Raw genomic sequence first — 21,797 nt, 5'->3', positions numbered from 1 at the left:
ACGGGAGGTGCTGGAGTCCCACAGGTGCAGCAACATAAAGCTTCAAACATACATACTTCATACATGTTCAGTACACATGCTGCCTGTGTATCGTGCAGTGTTTGGTGTGTTGGTGGCTTTTATGAGAGAAGATTCAAAACATGAGTTATAAATCCATGTATCTATTGGTCTTTTTAAAGTGTGCTTTCCTCTCCACAGGTTTGAAAGAAAAATACATCAAATCAAACCACATATATGATAATGGAAAGTCTGAACTAGCTACTTTAGCTGGGTCTCATAAGTGAAACCAGACAAAGAGAGTGAATTTCCTTTTAAATTAGCTGAATTGATTATTGGATTTTATGTAGAGTGGTGCAGTGGCCGTACTCAACCTGCCTGTATTGGAATGGGCTGTTTGTTTGGCCTGTGGTGAGGCTGTTTGCAGCTTTCTTTCTCAAACTGTTAAAGTGACTCGTAGTGATTGAGCAAGTAAAGAGCTGCTGCTGTTTGCAAAACCGTGAAGCTGTGCCACCGCTGCACAAAGAGCTGTTCACCTTTTTATTCAAAGTTCAGAGAAGCTCCACTCAGTACGCCTGTGTTCACAAATCACAATTTGTCTCATACGGCTTTACAAGGTGGAACATCTTCTGTTGTTAACCCTGAGCAAGAGAAAAACTACAGAGAAAAAACCTTTTAACAGGGGAAAAAAAGAAGAAACCTCATCAGAGAGAGCCACATGTGAGGGACCCCTCTCCCAGGACAGAAGTGTAACTGAACAGCAGCAAAATAACAGGATTTAGAACAGCTGATTAGAAAAAAAAACGTTTGTAACATAATGAAAAGTTGGTGTTTAAAGTGTTTGTACATTAGAAAATGTCTGATGGAGATGGATGGGACGGTGATGACGAGTGAATTGAGAGATTATTGTCAGTAATGGTAGAATATGTGAGTATAGGGACATTGTATGCCAAGCAGTCTTGTTGGAATCATAGTCCACGATCAGCTGCCACCACAATCAGAAGAAATTAGAAAATTGTTGTTGCCATTGTCATTAAAGGTCTGTTGTCGTGTACAAGTGTGTTGTTGTGAATGGACTGTTGTCGTGATCAATGTGACGAAGAGTCGCTGCCGCCGCTGCTACAGAACACTGGTCACCCATTTATTCAAAGTGTATTAATATTGAACGTATCACGTGTCCAAATCTCACCACATTCTACACTATTGATCCTCTGTGTCCGAGAGCTGCTTCAGTTCGTGGTCTTTCCTCTTCAGCTCAGTTACCTCCTGCTCCATTCTCTCCTGAAGCTCTCAGACTCAACTCACTTCAGTTTCCTGCTGGGATCTGATCTGCTGCTCCACATCAGAGCTTCTTTTCTCCAGCAGACGGATCAGATCAGTGAAGATCTCCTCACTGTCCTCCACGGCTTTATCAGCAGAGCCATTGACGGCCTCCTCCTCCTGTTGAAGCAGCTTCACGTCTTTCTCTGTGTCCTGGACTCTCTGCTGGATTGTTTGTCTCCTCAGCCCAAGCTCTCTCTGCCTCTCAGTCTTTTCTGTTGCAGCTGACACTGTGTCATGGTCTTTATGTTCCTCCACAGAGCAGAGGTAACAGATACACTGCTGATCAGTGTGGCAGAACATCTTCATCACCTCGTTGTGACGAGAGCAGATGTTCTCCTGGAGCTTCTCCGAGGGCTCCACCATCTTGTGCTTCTTAAATGCAGCTGACTGAAGATGAGGCTGGAGATGTTTCTCACAATAAGAGGCCAAACAAAACCAAACAGGACTTGAGAGATTTCCGTTTTCTCCCAGTGCAGACATCAGAGGCCACATCATCAGGTCCAGCATAGCAGTGATCAGCAAGAGCAGCTTGGAGTCCAGTCTTCTTCAGCTCCTCCACTAAATCAGCTAACATGGGGTTTTGAATTTCCTGTAAACTTTGGTAGGATTTTGAGTGTCTAGGCTCTGAAAAAGCCCAAAAGGGAAATACAAATCCTTACAATACAACAGGGCCTCCCCCCGTAGGTGCTCGGGCCCTAATATGACAGATGCTGTTGTACATGGTTGCGATGTTGGCTCTACAGCCATACTACCAGTAGGTAGGTTCGTGGAAAATACCATCAGTCATTAATTCCTGACATACCTCTGACTTAAGATCAAAACTTTGAGGCTGCGTTGAATGGTTTATATCACGAGGCTGCTCTGAAATACAGTCTGAGCGATGCCATATGAACGTGGCGATGATATAACCAAAGCAAACTAATTCCAAAGACACATTTGGCAAGCTGCTCGCACGCTCTCGTGTAGGAGCCAACAATGTAACGTCAGGACAATTGTGGAGTTGGCGAGGAATGTGCGCTTTCTCGGTCACGCTCCTCACAACTGATGGGAATGTATGGCTTACTTTAATCCTCTGCTTACATATACAGTAGATGTGATCCTCGTGACAAATGTAACATGTGACATCTTGAGGAGGAAGGTGTCAAATGGTCAAATTCTACAATTTTTATCACGTAAAATATTAAAACACAAGGGTGAACTTTAACCACAGAGGAGGTTTGAAGAGGCTACGCAGGAATATGAAAAGGTAAAACAGATGAAAAATGTAAAATAAAAGAGGAAATGAAGGAAGATGGATTATTAAGTCCAAAGATTCAAGAGTCTGTGTTTTTTTTTCTTCTAAAAGCTGGTGTTTGATTTTCTTCAACTTAATAATATATAGACGTTTGCAATATCACAACACAAGCAGAACAAACAGGCCTATTTTTAAGGACTGAAGAGAGATCGAATGAAAAGACTTCAGTAAAATCAAACCATTTATGCCGGCGTGTCTTTTATTCCTCTCCCTTTCAACACAAGGTTACTTAACAGTCTTTTAATAACGCAGCTCCTCTCCGGAACATCAACTTTGTCTGAAAACAATTGTCCCCCCTTCCCGTCCCTCCCTATACTGCCTCTAGTGTTCATTAACATAAAAAATTGACGAGCCACAATTGATGCTCTAAAGCAAAGTTCAGACAGCAAGGTCAGCCAAGACTCAGTAATTAAGCCGGTCCTTTAAGTGTGGCGGATCTGCTTATTAGTAGCGTCGGCCAGGACTCATCCACGTAGAACTGAAAATGGAAATGAAATCCATCTCATTCCCGGAGACGCCCGCAGGACGTCAGCACTCAGCGTAAAACAATTACCGAATATTACGTAGGGCAGAGAGGGATGAGTGGGTCTCCTTGCCTCTAACTGCTTCATTCTCTCTCATACACCCACACCATGTATAAACACTATATCGTACATGTGCTGATAAATGTCTGAATCTCTCCGACTGAAGTTTTCACGCAGAGACAGCTCCATCAAATACATCAGAAAGATGTCTCCTCTAACCACGTCCTGGTGTCATGAGATGTGCAGAATCTTACATGGAGCAGTCAGAACAAGGCCCTTCCTCCGATGGGCTGCTTAGATAGGCCCACTTACCTGTCTTAGAAGGCCCAAATTGGATCACATGGAGACAAACGGAGACGAGAACTCCTCCACTAACTTTCCAACTAACTGGGTCCCTCCACTTTTTGCTCTCCAACATTAAACAGCGATAACCGCCAGCGTTTGAGTGGTTGGAAGGACAAAAAGCGGGGTGCTTTTAAGTGCAGCGTGGATTATTTATTCATTGTTCTAAGCTGCGTTGTATCAGAGGCTCTACACCAGGAGGTAGACGCAAGCTAGATCTGCACTGAAAGTGTCTGACCGAGGCGCAGGCTGGAGAACTACACTCACTCTGCGCATCTTCTACTCTGTCATGGTAGTGATTTTTTTTTCTTTTGACGATACAGTACAAGTATGAGCATCGATGTTTAAGTAAGGACATAAGAGAGATTCCCATACCACACCTCTTCATTAATTTAGCGTTTAGCTCTGTATAATTTATCGTATAATGTATTGTAGCTCTCACTTTCCTGGCTCTCCTGACCCTTCGCATACCGCAAGACGGATAAACATGAATAAAAAGAAGACAGTGAATTATTTATCAAGAATATGGAAATCATATGCAATAAATACTATATCTATCTATCTATCTATCTACTATATCTATCCGTCGTATCCAGCCATCTATCCCATCTATCCTATCAATCTATCGATCGATCTATCCTATTTATCGAATCCATCCATCTATCAATCGCTCCATTGAGTGTATCATATCGTATCCATTGAATCCATCCATCCAATCCATTATACATCCATCCATCCAATCTATTGAATCAATCCATACATCTTTTATTGATCCATACTCGATAATAACGTATCTATCCATTTATTTATTATATCTATCCACTGATCCATCGTATTCCCCCATCTCTTGAATCTGTCCATCTCATCTATCCATCCATCCATCCATCGTGACAGCAAAGCCTAATAATAATTCTGATAGTGTATTAGTGGCTCTTTTTAAGGCAGGTGAAGTCAGTACTTCTTGTCCCTGGTTCTAAGGAGCAGATGAACAGAAGGGTGAGCTTTGCTGACTGACAAACATGTCGCATACACTGCCTTTGAGGGTGAAGGGTCATTGTTACAGCAGTGAATAGCAGAAATACATTAAGAATTCAGTGAAATCGCACAAGAACCCACACAGCCATGGGCTGGACTGTTAAATCCACCCACTTCATACTGTGGCAGCTAAACACTCCATGTCTATGCCATGATGCTGCTGTTGTTCTGTGAATAATAAAGGAGATTGGCCACAGTGATCTCTTTTTTCCAGGAGACTGCTGGTCTGGTTGCAGCCTCTAATATTGAGTACAATTATTTAATTGGCAATATTTATGTGGGATGTAATGTCATTATAGTGTGAGTCTATACTGTTTTGTTTGTTCCAACAACCCCCACTCTGAGATATGAAGCCCTGCTGCACCACAACCCATCTACAACTTGGCCACGGAATCACATTCATCATCAGACCAATAAAACCGATTTAAAAAAAGGAAATCCTTTAACTTCATTCTGAGGAAGTAGCCTAATGGTGGTGTGGCTCCAGCCCCCCTTCATGAAATTTGTCGTGGACACATTATCTCTTTTTAAAACAGTAACATGCTTATTGCTTACATACACACACGGCTGCCACCTTTTCACAAACACAGCAATCCTACATACTGTTATCAATGAAGACATACACACTGCCCTAAGCAATAATAACAAGAAATAATATTGCTGCATGAGTAGGCGGTCTCACCAGTACAAGTATACAGTGGTATAGATTAAAGATGGTTAGGGCGCATAAAATAACAAAGCTTGAAATGCACTCCAATTTGCACTCTGTAAGCATCAATAGAGTAGTCCCATTCATTTAAATGACAGGGTATCATTCTTTCCACTCAGTGTTTCAATTGGCCTGAACATGAAGAAGTCCTACGCAGTAACAGCACATTTGATGTTCCCAATATTCTCTCATTGTATCCCCGCTCTCTTTCCTCCTTTCAAGCTTAAAGTCTGTCACATAAATAAAGGCTAAAATACCCCAAAATATCACTGAACCTTTCAACTACTAAAGAAGCCCAAATTGTAGACTCATAAAATAAAACAAACCCACCACGACTGTGTTCATGTGTGTGAAACAAGCAGTCCTGTAGAGAGGTGTAGTTTCTCTCTGTGTAAGTGGCAGGGGGGGCGTCTGCAGACAGCCGCTGCAACATCTGCTTGCACTCTGTCGCTCATGCATCAAGTGTTTCCGGTTCATTTTGGGCTAATGGCTGAGAGAGACAGGCAAAGACGCATTATCAGTGCACCCAAGCTGCCAGCCACAAGTTCTATAATTACAGAGGAAAGTAGTCAATGACACTCCCTCTCTGTCGGTGTAGAGCCGCGGCCTCATGTGTAACAGTGATGGCCCCGTTTGTCTGGAGAGTAAAAAGGTTGCAGATGAGGTTGAGGCAACAAACACGGGTTTGTGTGGGTGCCTTTCCAATCAGGAGTCGAAAGCAGACGTAACACAACCAGGCTCAGTTCGTGGGATCTAGTGACAGCGAGAGCATTTTTCACTGCACCACTGACAGTAGTTTCTGGGTTGGAACCTGGGAGCAGGAATATCTGTGTGGAGTTTCTGCACAGCTTCGGTTAATTGATGACACTAAAATGCACCATAGCTGTGACTGTGAGTGTAAAATGTTTTTTTTTGTCTGTCATCCCTGCAATATGCTGGCGACCTGTCCAGGATGTTTCTCACATAGTCGCCTGATATTGGCTCCAGCTCCCTGCAAGCCTCAAATGATAAGAAGTATAGAGAATAACACTAATAGTGATAGTCAAGGCCTGATTTTTATATACAAATACGTTTTGTTTTAGACCTTGACATTTTCTATATTTGTACATTCATATGTTTGTGCAGTGTTCCCTTTATATATCTGTCAAACATCTTCAGTCCATTCTCTAAATCTCAGGGGGTCTCACTGTTGTCAACAGCCATACAAAAATAATGAAGAATCTTAAATATTTTACAGGATATCGTTTGTCTTCAAGCTAAATAAACTAATCTACAACGTTTACCCAACATTCCTTTCACCTTGTTGTCAGCACGAAAACAGAATCTAATCAGATTCTGTGGCTTCACTTTCTCTCCCTTTAGCTACATAACAGTTCAAAACGACCAGGGTGCGGGGCCGAGGCTACGTTCTGGAAAAGGGAATGTCAGCGTGATGGAGAGGAAAGGGAGAAATCTCCAATCAGCCATCCGTAGCAGCGGAGAGAAAGGACAAATGCAAACACAAAAAGCAGGTGCGGCGGCTGAAGGCAGCAAGTTACTGAGGGTCATGAGACACAGAGAGAAGGACAGAGCACTGTTAGCCTGGAGTGACAGAAGGAGGAGGAGTGAGAGATGCTTGCCAATTTATCAGTTTGCTGTGAATGATTTTGCATGAATTTGTATTATGACTAATAACACGCTGTGACTGATTTTCTCTGCAGCCAAAGTTTTTTAATTGAACAGCAAACTTCGGGGGGTGGGAGGTACAAAAACGTACTATATGGATGACTTTCGTATAAAGGTTGAAGAAATTTGTTAGGGTTCACATTCCTCATGAAGGAAGACAGAAATCTACATCTAATAACTCAACGTATCAGATGCATAATCAACATTCATATTGCTTCATTTGGCTGAGTTATAACGGGCCCGTTGTGTCGGTGCAGCCGCGCAGTTATTGTTGTGTTGGTTGCGGTGGGATGCAGAGCCGGAGTGGGCGTGTCATTAGCAGTAAGCTGATCTGGAGCGAGGGAGCAGCGGCCTCCCCTGCCTCGCTCATGTCTGACAGCCGGAAGATTAGTATGAAGGATGTTCTTCATTTGTTAAGTGCTGATACTAATCCCATCCATCCACCTTATAAAGTGACACGCTGTCTTCATACAGCGTCTCCGAGATCAACACTGATGGAAATTAAAACCAGAACCTGCTGCTCCCGTTCAGCCATTATTCATGTGTGTGTTCGGTGCGTGCTGTGAGAGAAAACCTGTTTTGCTTTGGAGCTCGAGCTCTTCCTTTTTTGAAAAGGTGTCGCCAATAGAGTGGATGTGTTATCAACCTTCAGATAAATCATGTTGTTATTTCGCCATGGTTCCTGAAAATGTGTGATTGGCTGGCGGGTGTGGATTAACTTTTAGTAATCAAACAGTAACCAGACATCTATGATGCATGTGCTTGGTTTATAAATGAAAATAGCGATATTAGACTCTGGGAGGTTCTTTAACATTGTGTCATGGATTCCAACAGAGAAATATACAACCAAGTTATTATTCCTTCTTCTTATTATTATATAATATGATTCCAATAAAATCAGCCGATAGAAATCAATAATACTTTATTGTCCTCATGGGGAAATTATTCTTGGACCAATGCGAGTATTAACAGACATATCGGTAACTGTGTGTTTGCCAATATGAATTTTTTTACTTTACACAAAGATTTTTATTGTTTATTTTCATATTTTAAGGTCTAAATATTTGGTTGTGTTTGTGTTGTCTATTTCTTTTATTATTTATGATAAAGTTTATGGTTAAAGCCTCAATGATATTTCTGTCATACGGTTTCGATAACATCTTTAAAATCGCTGCAAAAAAAAAAAAGTATAATGGCCAATTAATCAGTATCAGAATTTTATATATCGGTATAATGAAATATATTATTTAAACAGTACACAGTAAAACGGGATCAAATAAACTCATAAAGTTCAAACAAGCCCAAAATGAACGTATTCAAAAAAAGTCCAAGCAATGACTCAATGGATAATGCAGTAGTGTAATATAGCCTCTCAAAGTGAGAGTAATAATTGTGAATTTAATACATTAGGTTTTTTTAAACTGTTGCTCAAACAAAAATACAATATTGATATTAAAGAAATCAATTTGAATATGCATGTGTGTGTTGTTCATTCAACCCATACATGTATCATAAGGTTAACCGATAATACAAACAGATCAAACCAAAGACAAACAATAACACAAACAGCACCTATAGAAAATAACATCCATATCTTAAAAATTCTTATGATTCTGTAGGGAGTAGAACATTTAAGCAACAGAAGGTGTTGGGATTTTCATGTGCCGAGCGACGGAGGTGGGTTCATAAATAGTCCTGTTCTCTGACACACTGAGCTGGCTGAGGAGGTTTGCGAGGCTGCTGAACTTGGAAGCTCCACAGTGAATGACAGTTCAGAAAGAGGTGAGGCCTTCCTCCTCTCTGCGGCCCACACAGCCCAGCCTTCACACCGCTTTACGTAAGCATCGATGGAGAAGAAAAGGAGGCAAAGAAACAGAGAGGTGGCAAAGAGAGAGGTAGGAAGAGAAAAGGATGACGTCATAGAGAGGAGGGACAAAAGTAAATATAGAGAACGATGAAGAATAAAATACACTCTCACTTCCCTTGACCCCACATGGTATGATGTTTTTTTGGATTTAGAATGGTTTAGTATGGTTTTGTTACTGTAGATTTAGGATAAAAATACTCAAAATTACATAAACATTGATTTGTTGAGGACTATTTTCAGGTTCGGATTAAAAGTTATTCGGTGGACTTATGTGTTAATAAAGCAGCAGGATGGTCTATGTAGGATTGGCTCAGATAAAGTGCCCATGTTCATTGTAATAAAGTCACATTGTAAAGTCACCCACTGCAATGTCAAAGTTTTATAGTACAGACTCAACATGTAAAGCTACAATGGTATTTGGCAACAAGGTTAATTAAACAATGAGTAAATGTAAAAAAAAGTGTTAGATGTTGGCTAACGGATAACATCAGCTCCTCAAACACAAGCGGTTCAATGGTTTGAACATTTCCAAACATAGAAAACGGTATTTGGACTAAACAAACACACACAGGAGAGAGAAAGACAGTGAACTGGCCTCACTTCACCAGCAGTGGGATCATTAAGACTCTTTGGGTGTTTTGTCAGCTGGTTACACCGATATTATATCATCTACAGGCACAGTCGTGATTGTGGAGTGGTATCAAGATCCCACCGACACACAAGCTTGACCAATTGCGGGCCAGACTCAGCTGCCAACCGGAAACATGACAACTTGAAAATGCATCAGATGTCATTAGAACTAGCTAAAGTGACAGAAATCCATCCATCCATTATCTAACCCCCTTATGGTTTTGAGGGCTGCAGGGATAGCTGGAGCCATACCAAGCAGACATTGGGTAGATGAGTTGCACCAGCATTCACAAGACCAACAGAGACATACATCCACTCACACCTAAAGAGAATTCAGGGTCCCTAAATGTCGATGGACTGTGGGAGGAGGCCAGAAACCCGGGAGAACCTAGAGAACTCAAAAAAAAACTCAACAAGGAGAGAGCCTGCCGACTCCACTAAAAAACAACCCGGCTGAACCCAACCACAATTCCAGCTATAGGACAGAAACCATATTTGAAAAAGGTGGCGAGGTTTATGAAATATTATACTTCCCACCAGAAGGGCACGATCTTGATTATATAAGTAGTTTACTGCAGGCCTTAGAGAGTGTGATGAGGACAGTGACCAGCAGAGGCAAAATACAATAAGACCCAGTCCGTTCTATATAAAAAACAAAGGCAAACATTCCAGTGTAATCGCCGTGTCACACACAGGATTACTGGCAGGTTGAGTGCACATACAGGAGTCTAATTTAGCAGCAGCTTCCCATGACTATCTGTAAGAGCGGTGAGTTGTCAGTCCTCCATGGCTCAACCTTCCCCTGCACCATAAGCTGTGTAAAGTGGTTATGAGGAGCAGGAGTCATAGTTTCCAGTGCACAGAACAAAAACATTGTCTCCACAGAGCCTTAAAAATAGGTCATGCTCTGCTCTCTGATCGACTCTGCACTGTTACATAAAATACACTCGGCTTCCCAACAAATCACAGTTACTTTCCCGCAACCTCACTCAGACATACAGTAACCAAACTGAATCTACATGTGTTCTTTGTTAGACTTACATGTGAGGAATTACATGCTGGCTTTGATTGACAAAGGCACAGTGAGGATCTCAAGGTTGAAACTCGGCTACGAAAGACAACTGTCGTGAGACTAAAATATGGCAGGTGTAGTTTCAGAGGTGCAGTAGATTAAACGAGATGCTCCATCTGTGCAAGGTTATGCAATGTGTTTTTTTTATGTGAGGTAATGGCGTGATGTCAAACATGGCTAGCCGTTGATGATGACTCACGCTGATCGCTAACAGGATCATGATGCGAGGGTTCCGTCGACTTTTCAAGGACCACAACAAAGGCAACAGTGTCATCAATACGCCACCGCTCTTTGTACCCTGCATGCACGCTCTCAGTTGTTTTCTGAGCTGCGCAGTTTCCTCGTCTTTTAGTTCCATCTTTCTTCCATTAAATAAGGCTTATACACTAATCATAGCCATAATTGGTGATGATGCCATTGTTTGTTTCCAGATGAAAGCAGTTGAGATCAGAGGGCAGCTTAATGCCACTGAGAAAAGATCATCTGAACCCTTCAACCTTTTCTATTGATCCCAAAACAACATGACGCCCGTTGACTATAAACATCTCATAAATAAACACAGTTTGATACCTGGGAACTCAAAAACAGGAATTTATTTGTCCACTGACTTTACTTTAAATGCTATTACTGTTGTGTAATACATACTGCTTGGTTGAGTATACTCGTAACAACCTTTGCAAATTTGGTTGTAACAAGGTCATCCAGTTGCAGTAGTCAGTGAGGAGACGTTTGTGCCCCAAATCCATGCTTATAACATGACATCTTTTCAAAAGAAATTGTTTCTATTGGAAATGACAGCAGGTCCTTCAGACCTCCCTCTCTCCAGCAACATTTTCCATCTCCTTCTGAAGGAACCTGAGATGTTCCCATATACTATCTCCAATTTGTCCTGGGCCTCCTACCAGTTGGGCGTGCCCAGGAGTCCCGGGAGGCATCCTTATCAATCAAAAGAGCAGCACTATACTCTGAGCTCCCTTCGGACATCAGAGCTCTTTAACCTTCCTCCCCCAGAGAATTGGCCCATTAATTTGTGTGTATTAGTGTTCCTGGTGGCTGTGAGGGCATCAACCCCTGGTAAAGTCTCCCCAAGTAAGAATCAAAAAACAAGATCAATACAGAAAGAATAACTAGTGAATCTAATATAGATTCACTGAATCCACATGAATACAATAGATGATTTAACTGTATAATTGCATTATGTATTCAGTTCACACTAGCTAAAGAACGTTTTCATAATTGAGATGTCTGCCAGCTTGATGACCTGATAATTATTTTTTCCCCACAGATTTAAAAGCCATAATTTTTGACTGCATGGATTAAGTAAGATAAAATGTGGGATGTTTGGAAATAATGATGTGTTATCACTAAAGCGAAGGAAAGATAGAGAACATGTGTTGTCAGTGACAGGAACTGTACCTATTGGTTACGCTCCAGTAGACAATGCAATCTGCCAAATCATAAGATACTGCTGGAAACATGGGGGACGGTTTATCTAATGCAGTTTATATAAATATAATAACATCCTACTGCTTTGAAATACATTTAAGAACTTAAAAATATAATCATATCACCACATATCCCGTAAATGTTATTATAACTTATATTCCAAAGAGAGAATTAATTTGTAAACATCCCTTTGTGGCTTTGATTCACTGCTAGTTGTATCAAAACCTGGGATTACACATGAAAACCAAGAAATGGATTAGGTTTTGTCAAACATGTTTGTGTAATTTAAGATATGATCTGTCTTATATGCAATTTGACAATATTTGTTTTGTTTGTATGTTTTTTCTGTACATAACCGCATAATGTTACTTTCACAGGCAACATTTTAGTCTTAAATGTACAATAATGTATTTGAAATGTTTATGACTGAAAGCGAGTTTTTGCAAGAGGTTGTGCCTGTTTGCAAGCCTGAGTGTTTTTAGCTAAAGCTTTATAGCAGGTCTTTGCTGTGACTACAGTGTGTTGGAGAAAATCATAATTTGTGGATCAAAATTGAACAGTGATGCTTATTTTTCAATCCATTTATGAGTGTAAAGCTGAACGTATTCGGCCCTTATCCCTAGAGTTCAAGCTTTGGCAATTTAAACCTAAAACATATTTTCAGCTTTGGAGTTAGACTATTTACACACATACAATAACAGTCTGACTGTTTATTAGCCAATGCAAAAACGAATTCCTACATTAGATGAAGACAGTATCTCCAATTAGTCACATGTTGATCCTGAAGCAGCAGAATGGAGCACTTGAATGCTTTTACACCAACTCCTCCAAAGACCTTTCATTCTCACCCCAGGCAACCCCTCCCCCCTCCCCCTCCCCTCACCCCTTCTCACTGCAGGTTCGATTAACAGCATCTGCTTTGTTCTGACTCCCGAGGGCCAGTCCTATTGCACAGTACCCGTTCCAGTAATGACTCATGTTGTGGGGACCTACATATTTTTATATGGATGCTTATGGGCACAAAACACAAATCTCTGTAGGGTGACTTATATCATTTTAAGGTGAAGTTTTAAGGTTTGAGAATTGGTAGTTATGGTTCAGTCTGTAGGAAATGAATGTTAGCGATGTAATGTTCTCTGAAGCCATAGACACACGACTGCCTTTGTGTGTGTGTGTGTGTGTGTGTGTGTGTGTGTGTGTGTGTGTGTGTGGTGAAATGGAAGATTAGATATTAGTCTTTGAAGAGAAACAGAGAGGGAAAGAGGGGTGCCAAAAATGGATTAAACACAATTACACTGAGGGACAAAAGCAGCTAGTGTGATGTTGAAGTTAGTTTACTCAGAATAAGAGCGGTGATGAACGAGGAAGAAACTACCAACGACATCAGGACGGGGACACGCATTCATGACAAGCAGTCACCTCTCATGTGTCAAACGTGTGTGACGTGTGCCGTACACATCAGGCTACAGGAAAGGGAACGCCACAAATACATTATCTCAAGCATGCGTTTCGCTGCTCTGAAGCTCTTAAGAATCTGCTTGGAATATTTAAAGTAAAACAGCCAACTCCAATCACATATCTTGAACCAGAGTGTGTGCGGCTGATGTAATCACTTGTAAGAATAAGTGTTGTTAGCTTACACACTATACAGGCCGTTTCACGTAAGAAGATATGCTCAGACTATTGCAGATTTCCCCCCATCCTGAGATGCCTGCAACGATCAATACAGCTGCATGCTAAATATACATGATTTAACTGTGCGTGTGTGCGCGTATGCCCATGAGTGTAATGCAGTACAGTCGAGCAAGACTCTGGAATAAATCATGCCGCGTTTGACTGCCTGCAGAGGCATCGCTGTTTGTCCTGTAGAGGCACTGAAAGCCTTCTGCTTACTGGCACAACGGGAAGTAAAAAATACAGAAATCTACCAAAGTGTAGGGAATAACAAAGACATCAGTGTGAGCAAGTGTTGTTTATAATGCAGCTTCAAGAAGCTTCAGCAACACATTGCCACCAGTCGTTATTGTCTTTCGCAATAATATGTGTTTTTAAAGAGAAGCGAGGAGGCTCTGTTCCAGGAATAATTAATTCAACATGATATGAGCTGAAATCCTTGTTATAATGGGAATATTATAGACACCGTTGTGTGCTCGTGTCTATATTAGAATTATTTCTCATCTACTGATTTAATCTCTTCCTGTCACTAGATTCTGAGCGCTCTATTCTGACTGCTGTTGACAGATAACTAATGAGCCACCGCAAACAGGAACAAACACACACACACACACACGCACACACACACGCACACACACAAACACACAGACTTCTCTTATCTCTGTCCATCTAAATGTATTTGGGCCTTGTGTGAATCCCAGAGACATGTGAATAATAACCTGTGTTGATCATTACCTTCTCATGCACGTCAATATGTCCTCAATTAGAATAAATGGGTGTCAGAGCACATACAGTATGAAGGCCGTTCCTCAGGGCAGATCTCATTAATGGCTCTTCCCACTCGCAACACAAAGGAAAACATAGACCACGACCGCATAGACCAAAGGAAGCAGCATTCACAAATAACATACATGTGCAGACGTCCACAAGTACAGCGTCATCGTTCAAGACCAATCATGTTACTCGGTTGTGTGTACTTGGAGACGGCCATGTTGACTACCCTCCCAAGGAAATCAGGTTAAACATCACTTATGCATAGGTCTAGAGCTGCTAGAACGCCCCCCGAGCGATTCTTTCCTCCCTGTGTGGGAATACAATTTTCTGCATCCATCCACCAATTTTCTCTTCTGCTTATCATCCGAGGGTCGTGGGGGGAGCTGGAGCCCATCCCAGCTGACGTTGGGCAAGAGGCGGGGCAGACAGGTTGCAGGCGTATCACAAGGACAACATACAGAGACAAACAGCCATTAACCCCCCGCACCAGCACTCAATTTAGAGTCTCAGGTTAACCCCAAACTATCTCTGGAGAGTCAAGGAGAACACTGATCATTTTCCCCATTTGCATTATCCACTTGAGGGTGAAACATTTTTGAAATGATTAAACTCCGTTTGAGTGTATTGATCGATTCACCGTATCATTCCATGCATTGAGTAACAAAACACCCCAAGTTAAAAGTCGGTAGCAGCAGGTAGCCTTTGAATAGCACCTGTGATAACTCAGAGGGAACTATCTACCTTCACAATATTTTTCTGCGTTCAAACAAAGCTTATTTTCTGTAGATCAATATCAGTAATAACCGGCCCTGCTGTTGGCCTCTAGGCTGTATGATAGAAACACAAAGCTAGCTCAAATTCATATGCTACAAACATGTCCCTGATGGATAATAAAAGATGAGATGTATAACTTCTGCTCGCAAAATCTAAGTATATTGGTCTATTTGTTAGCGTATGCACAGTAAACAGAGCTGTGAAAGTGCTGCCAAGGGGCCAATAACAAACTAGCTCGATGACAGGGTGAAAGTCTAATAAAATATCTGGTTCTCTGATTTGAAAAAAAAAAGAAATTGAAGGTATAAGGCAGATAAAACCTTCAGGGGTTTTAACTATGACTTCCAGAGTGATGGGAAATATCCAATAACCAAGCTTAGGATTCTGTCGTATAACAGAGCTCTGAGAACAAATGTGAATGGATGCATTTGAGATCGGATCAGTCAGATCACATTCTGAGGGCGGCCCTGTGCCACCTGGTATTAACATGTGGTTTTTGTGATCCGATCACAATTGAGAAGAACCTTATTTCATTGTATCTGGCATTAATTCACTCAGCCACTGCAGGATCCCTCCCTCTCCTTCTCACACTACACACTCATCACCATTTGGTCTTTTGCTTACTGAAATAATGGACATATTTTTTTGTATATGAAGCAGGCAAGGTATACCTGATCGGATCACTCGGGGCGGACGTTGATACCAGAACAGGGCCACGACTGAGAAGAAAATATTGACCATGTGAGAACAGAAAAAGAACATTTCCAGAGTAAGAGAGTGTCAGGATTAATGCTGCTCTTATAGTTAGCCTTACTGTCTGACTGGAGCATTATTAGCAGATCAAACACAGGTTGTGTAAAACAAGAGGAACTCCACGTACATTTGTCTGTGTTTAAAAAGATCATTACAATCCATTTCATTAAACTGTGGCACAACACAGTCAGCGCTCTCAGTCGACCCTACAGCGGAGGGATCAACACCGAGGTGGAGCGCATTTGTAGGAACACGGCCTTTATATAACTTAATGCACAGCCTACATTTGGATCGGCTGATTCATTCAGCTCATTTGCATTTTCCCAACGCAACCTTTCCTACTCTCTCCAATCCCACGCATTCCTAAATACAGGGTACCGTGTCCACACATACGTAGGACAACAGCAGAGGAGAGAAGGGGAGGCGCTGGAGTCTCGCTCACAAGTGTGCGTGCACGCCGGCACCGGCTGACAAATGCGATTGTGCACACACACACATGCTGACGCTGAACATCAAGACAGCCATTTTCCGCTCGTTTGTCAAAGCCGCACTAATTACTCTCATAGAGTTTACAGGGTGTCATTTTGCAGCGCACCTCGGAAGACGCACGTCCAGCTACGCGTCCATCCTGTGCACGCACGAACAGATGTGTTGTGTGAATTCCACATGCATGTTATCGCTGCTGGGCCAGTCTGACGGAGCCTTGTTAGAGTCTGACATGTTTTGAGGATAGAGGGAGTAATCCTTGATTGTGTAGGTGCGGATAAGTTTTAAAAAAAAAGTGTTTCTCTCTTCAGCGTGAAGTGGGGGTTGAAATGAAGCCGGTAAGCCATTTCTGGTGACATGCTTTTATTTTTTCCATTTTTTTTTTCCGTGTTCTGTATTAATGTCCCCCCCCGCCTTTCTTCTCCCTCTCATGTGTGCATGTTCTCTTGACATACAAACTCATTTCTTTCTTCTTCCCTTTATGTCCTTGCTCTCTGAACACACCATCATCCCTCTCAGTGCTCTCTCACTTCACATTCCACTTTTTTTTCCCTTCGAAGCTACTCAGCTGAATCCTTTCCATTAGAGACTGTGAGAGGGAGATTACTGTTGTATCACTGTGTGTGTGTGTGTGTGTTTGTGTGTGTGTGTGTCTTCAGGGGTGCAGGCCCAGGAGAAAGGATTTCCAATGCTTTCTTAGTAACAGTAAGACGACAACCAGGAAAGCCATCACTGAGGGGTTTGGGGGGGATGCGGAGAAGCCGAGAGACGCCCTATTTGTAATGTGGTAGCACCCATTACATATCGGCTCCATCATCAGTGTAATGTTTCTCTTATACACTGTACAGGATCATCATGTTCTGTAGTCGTCAGGCTTGACTGCTCTGCTTCTGCCCACTCGAGTCAACCAATACACTTCCCGTGAGCTGAGGAAAACAGACATCGTGCACGCACACAAGACACACAAGCCGCACAACACAAGCATGTAAATCCACAGGACCTGAAGCCTTCGTAGACGCATACGCTACCACAACTGCAGGGGCCGTCAGCCAAGAGACAAGTGTGTTGCTGGGAGACCAAGAGGTCACCCCAACAACAGAGATCACACAAACCAGGTGTGACATCTGTTCCGGTGTGGTGGCCACAGCCAGTGCCGGAGTCCTGCCTGCTTGGAGCGTGCAAATATAGAATAGAGGCTGCTCAGGAAAAGACACCTGACAGTGAAAACATCGGGAGGCACCACTGAGTCTTTTTTCGTTCATGCTTTACTGATGGTATCACAAAATCAGCCACAAATCGCTTCACAAAATAAAATAGCTCTCCCTCCCGTCCTGTGAAAGATTCTTTGATAGTATTTTATCACATTACTCAGCTGGAGATTGGTTTAAAATCTCTACAGGCAACCAATCCTGGATTATGATGCTTTATTCAGTGGATAAAAAAGGAGTTATATTCCATTACAGTCCCAAGAATATGATAATGATCGGCATTAACAGAAACATTGTCTCAAAAGATGAATTCTCTGAAAAGTACGAAGAATTCACCCTTTTTGGTCAAATACACACTACACAATAAACACTGGTATTAAGGTTTTAAGATCCATCTATATCCGGTCCATTTACCTGCAAATGTGACGGGTACAAAAATTCTAAACATTTATAAAAACAAAATGGTTACAGCCAGAATCACCCAGCAAGTTAAGAGGCTTTATTGAAAGCATGAAGGAACTTTGGAGAAACTGAGCGTTTGATAAAAATAAATAGATTTTGCACCTAATGGGGCAAGTAGATACAACACATTAGTGACATCTTACTCAGGTTGTTCAATTGAAGAGTTACGTTTTAATGAAATGCTACCATTGTGATTTGAGTGATACAAGTAAATGAACTGTCTGTCAAATGTATGTACTCTTCCTTTAATTGTGTTTCATATTTAATTGGGTCTATTTAAATTTGTACAAGTTTTCTATTCAGATTATTTATATCTGTAAAAACATAGACTGAGTTATGAGGTTGACCAGAGACGTTTATGAATAATCAAAGAATATACAAATATTTAATAGACATAAAATAATTTCTGGAGAGGAAAGTTTCTGCTATGTCTGGCAAAATAAAGTGTGAATCTCATTGTTTCCATATTCTACCTCTATGCAAATGTATTTGTAGAGAATATATTTTGACAAAATTATACAATTAATAATGCACAAGCTGCTGATAGTGTACATCACTGCATTCCATTGCCTCCCATCTACAACAAGTTTCTTATCAATGAATTTTTTCCTCTCCTCCTATTCTCTTGTACCAAGGCTGCCGCAGCAGTGCTTGGGGTGGCAGCGTGACATCAAGGGTTTCTCTACAGTACAAAGAGAGTTGAGGCGTATTTGAAAAGTCTGTTTCCATCAGCCTTTATCTCACCATTGTTTCTTTTCAGCAGACCAACTTTTTCACCTCAGGTAAGAATAAAAACTTCCTGATATATTTCGTGTATACATATTGCAGGGAATCTCATGCATATTGGTCTCTACAATAGCTGAAAATGTGTAGGAAAATAATAGTTGGATGAATAAAATAGTAGAGGAAGTTAACTTTCTTGTTTTTACTACTATTCACAAATTGTTAGGAGGTAGTGTCAAGTTGTAATCAAAACTAAACAGGTTAAATCCTTTGTCAGGCTAAGCTCTTCATCATCATCTTCTAGCATCATGACTGTAGATAAAGATGGATGACATGAGGGCTCCCCAGAATTGAAGCCAAACTGGTATGATATATGAGCTACTGTATATTGTAGCCTGCCTCTACATATTGCCTGCAGGCTACAATATACAGTAGCTCATATACCTTGCCTTCTCCATGTGAGCATATGGGACATGGATCAGACTAAAAAGTCAAAGTACAAGTCGAACAAATTTTTCTCAGAGATGGTTTGATTTGGGCTAGTTCTTATCAAAAGGGTTCAGACTGATACATTGGCTTTAATTAGTTAATTGATGTTGAAACGTCATGATGGGGAATGACTCGTTATTGAGCGCAAGTGCCATAAATACCAAGTCTCCATCCCAGAAACTCTACTCCACACACTCTGTCGTCAATTGATGTTATCAGCACAAGACGACAGCTTTTGTCCCAGTGATATTTTGTCCTAGGTTCTGGAAAGTTGGAGGAAGTGGAGACGCAGGCTTCTCTCTTAAGTGCCCGTTTCAAGACTTCCGCAAATGTATGCACATTACAGTTAGCATGCTTCTTTAGCATTGACCACAAAGGTTGATAGGAATTCAAAATTGACCCGCCATGAAGTCCAGGTACAAATCTTAAACTTAAAGCAATGCTGCAAACTCAGCAAATGAACCAGAGAGATTTACATTAATCTCCTGGTGAACATGGAGAAAATATAATGGCAACAGCCCAACATGTAAGCAAAAGATTGATCCAATCCCACTGCTCCCATCGTAAAACTTACAAGTGTTTTTTCCCAATCAGAACACTTGATGGAGCGGACGCTCGAGCTCGAAAGTTCTAGGCAAATAGCAGTTACAGCTTATGTCTGCATTTAGCATCTGTTTGAGCTGGTGAATTGGCATCATCGCTGAAGCATTCGAGAGACATCCATCTGCAGTGCCACTCCAGAGCAGTGGAGTGCGGCAGCAGTGACAAACGTTCTGTCATCCAATTCCCCACATGCAAACAAACACAAGACAAACACACAAACAAAATCAAACACACACACACACACACACAGATGTGCCATCTCATAATGCTCTCCTCCTCTCACTCCTCCTCTGCAGTTCCATCATTCTCTCAGTCTTAAATTCTGACATAGTTCTTAACAGCAATGCAGTGGAGCCGATGAAGAATTCATCTTTTTTTTACTTTTGATAAAAATTTTACAGGTTGCAGGTATTGAACCGTGCAAGTCGTGTCAAACAGCCAACACATTAGATGAAAAAAGATACTGGAATATGTATTTCTGCTGCCAAAATTACAGCAGAATCTTGGTAATTGTACTCATTGATTAAGTGGAGGCATCACATTTTGGAGGCATTAGTGAGAAATTCTTCTTTTTCCTCAGATTTCCAGATTAAACAGTTCAGCACATATTTACAGTCTGACTTCACCCCTTTTGGCTGAAGTGGCTCTCCTCAGAAATTTCCAAAACGTCCAGCTACCACCATCTGATCATCCCCCCCATCCCCACAGACAACATAAACACACAAGCTTCCTAAGCACACATACATGGCAAGTTTCCTGGCGGCCAAAAGCATGGTCATCTAGAGCTTTTCAAACCGTTGGCACAGGCGCCCGGTGCTGCAACAGCCTGGGCTGAAACAACCATGTCTGAGGAGGATGGTGGTCCCAAGTCAAATGGTTTGTGTGTGTGTGTCTGTGTGAGACAAAGGGGCTGGAGCAGCCGTGTCTGAGGACATGGACAAGCAGGAGAGGACGAGAAACGTCTCTGAATGGTTGACGATGGTGGATTAGGAGTTTAGTTTCAGCATGGACTTGAAAATGAGCGCAGATTTCCAGATTCCTACTCGCCAGCGGTCACTGGCAGTAGAGGGAGGGCCGCCCACCTTTTATTAGAGCGTGTTAACTTTTCAGATTTATGTCATGACGTAGAGAAATCTCAAAGGTTGGCGCTCTGTAAGCATTGGCCTTGAGAGTTCCGAGATTTCAAACACTGGGTGGCGTTCAGTCGGGTTCAACGCTTAAATGTAATTTTTGTAATTTTAGTAAAAGATACGATAATAAAACACAGCATTAAAGCATTAAATTAAAGTACAGTCATAGAATTGAGAGAACCAATGATGTGATCATTGGTTCTCTCTTTTTAACCACCCACACCGTTCTCTTGTATTTGTCACTGAACTTTCTTTGACACATTACATATGCTTTGAAAAGTTGAACCGCATACTTGTAACTAAACAAATCAGCCAGTGGGTGTTTTGACCTCACTCCCTCCTCTTTCCCTTTCACAGTTTCTTTCACTCTTCTTCCCCTCTCTCCCTCCATTCGCATGTTTCCGCTTCTGACATCAGAGCGGGGCCACCAGGTGACCGCACAGATGGCACTTTGACACTCAGATGTGAAATCAGGTGTTGTGCTGTACAGATCTGCATATTTAGTGTCACATTATACGCTATATTAACACACAATGTTTGCAAGGTAATTTCTAAGTCAACAGAGGCCGGGAGAGGAAGGAGAGGGGAATGAGAAATAACAACTTTGTGAATAAATTGCTTCATTCCTCCTGTTCACTTTTCAAGGGTAAGGCTGGCTTTGGTGTCAGGAAAACAGGAAGTCTCGCTGCTTCTTGAGGGATTGTTTATAGATTTCTAATCTAGGCCAGCAAGTTGTAATTCTGTCTCACTCCTGCTGTGCATTTTCTCATTAAATGCATCAATGCTAAGCTCAGCAAGCCACAGCAGGAATACAAGA

The sequence above is a fragment of the Limanda limanda genome, chromosome 16 (assembly GCF_963576545.1).
Source record: "Limanda limanda chromosome 16, fLimLim1.1, whole genome shotgun sequence".
Classification (NCBI taxonomy): domain Eukaryota; kingdom Metazoa; phylum Chordata; class Actinopteri; order Pleuronectiformes; family Pleuronectidae; genus Limanda; species Limanda limanda.
This window is presented reverse-complemented; position numbering follows the sequence as displayed.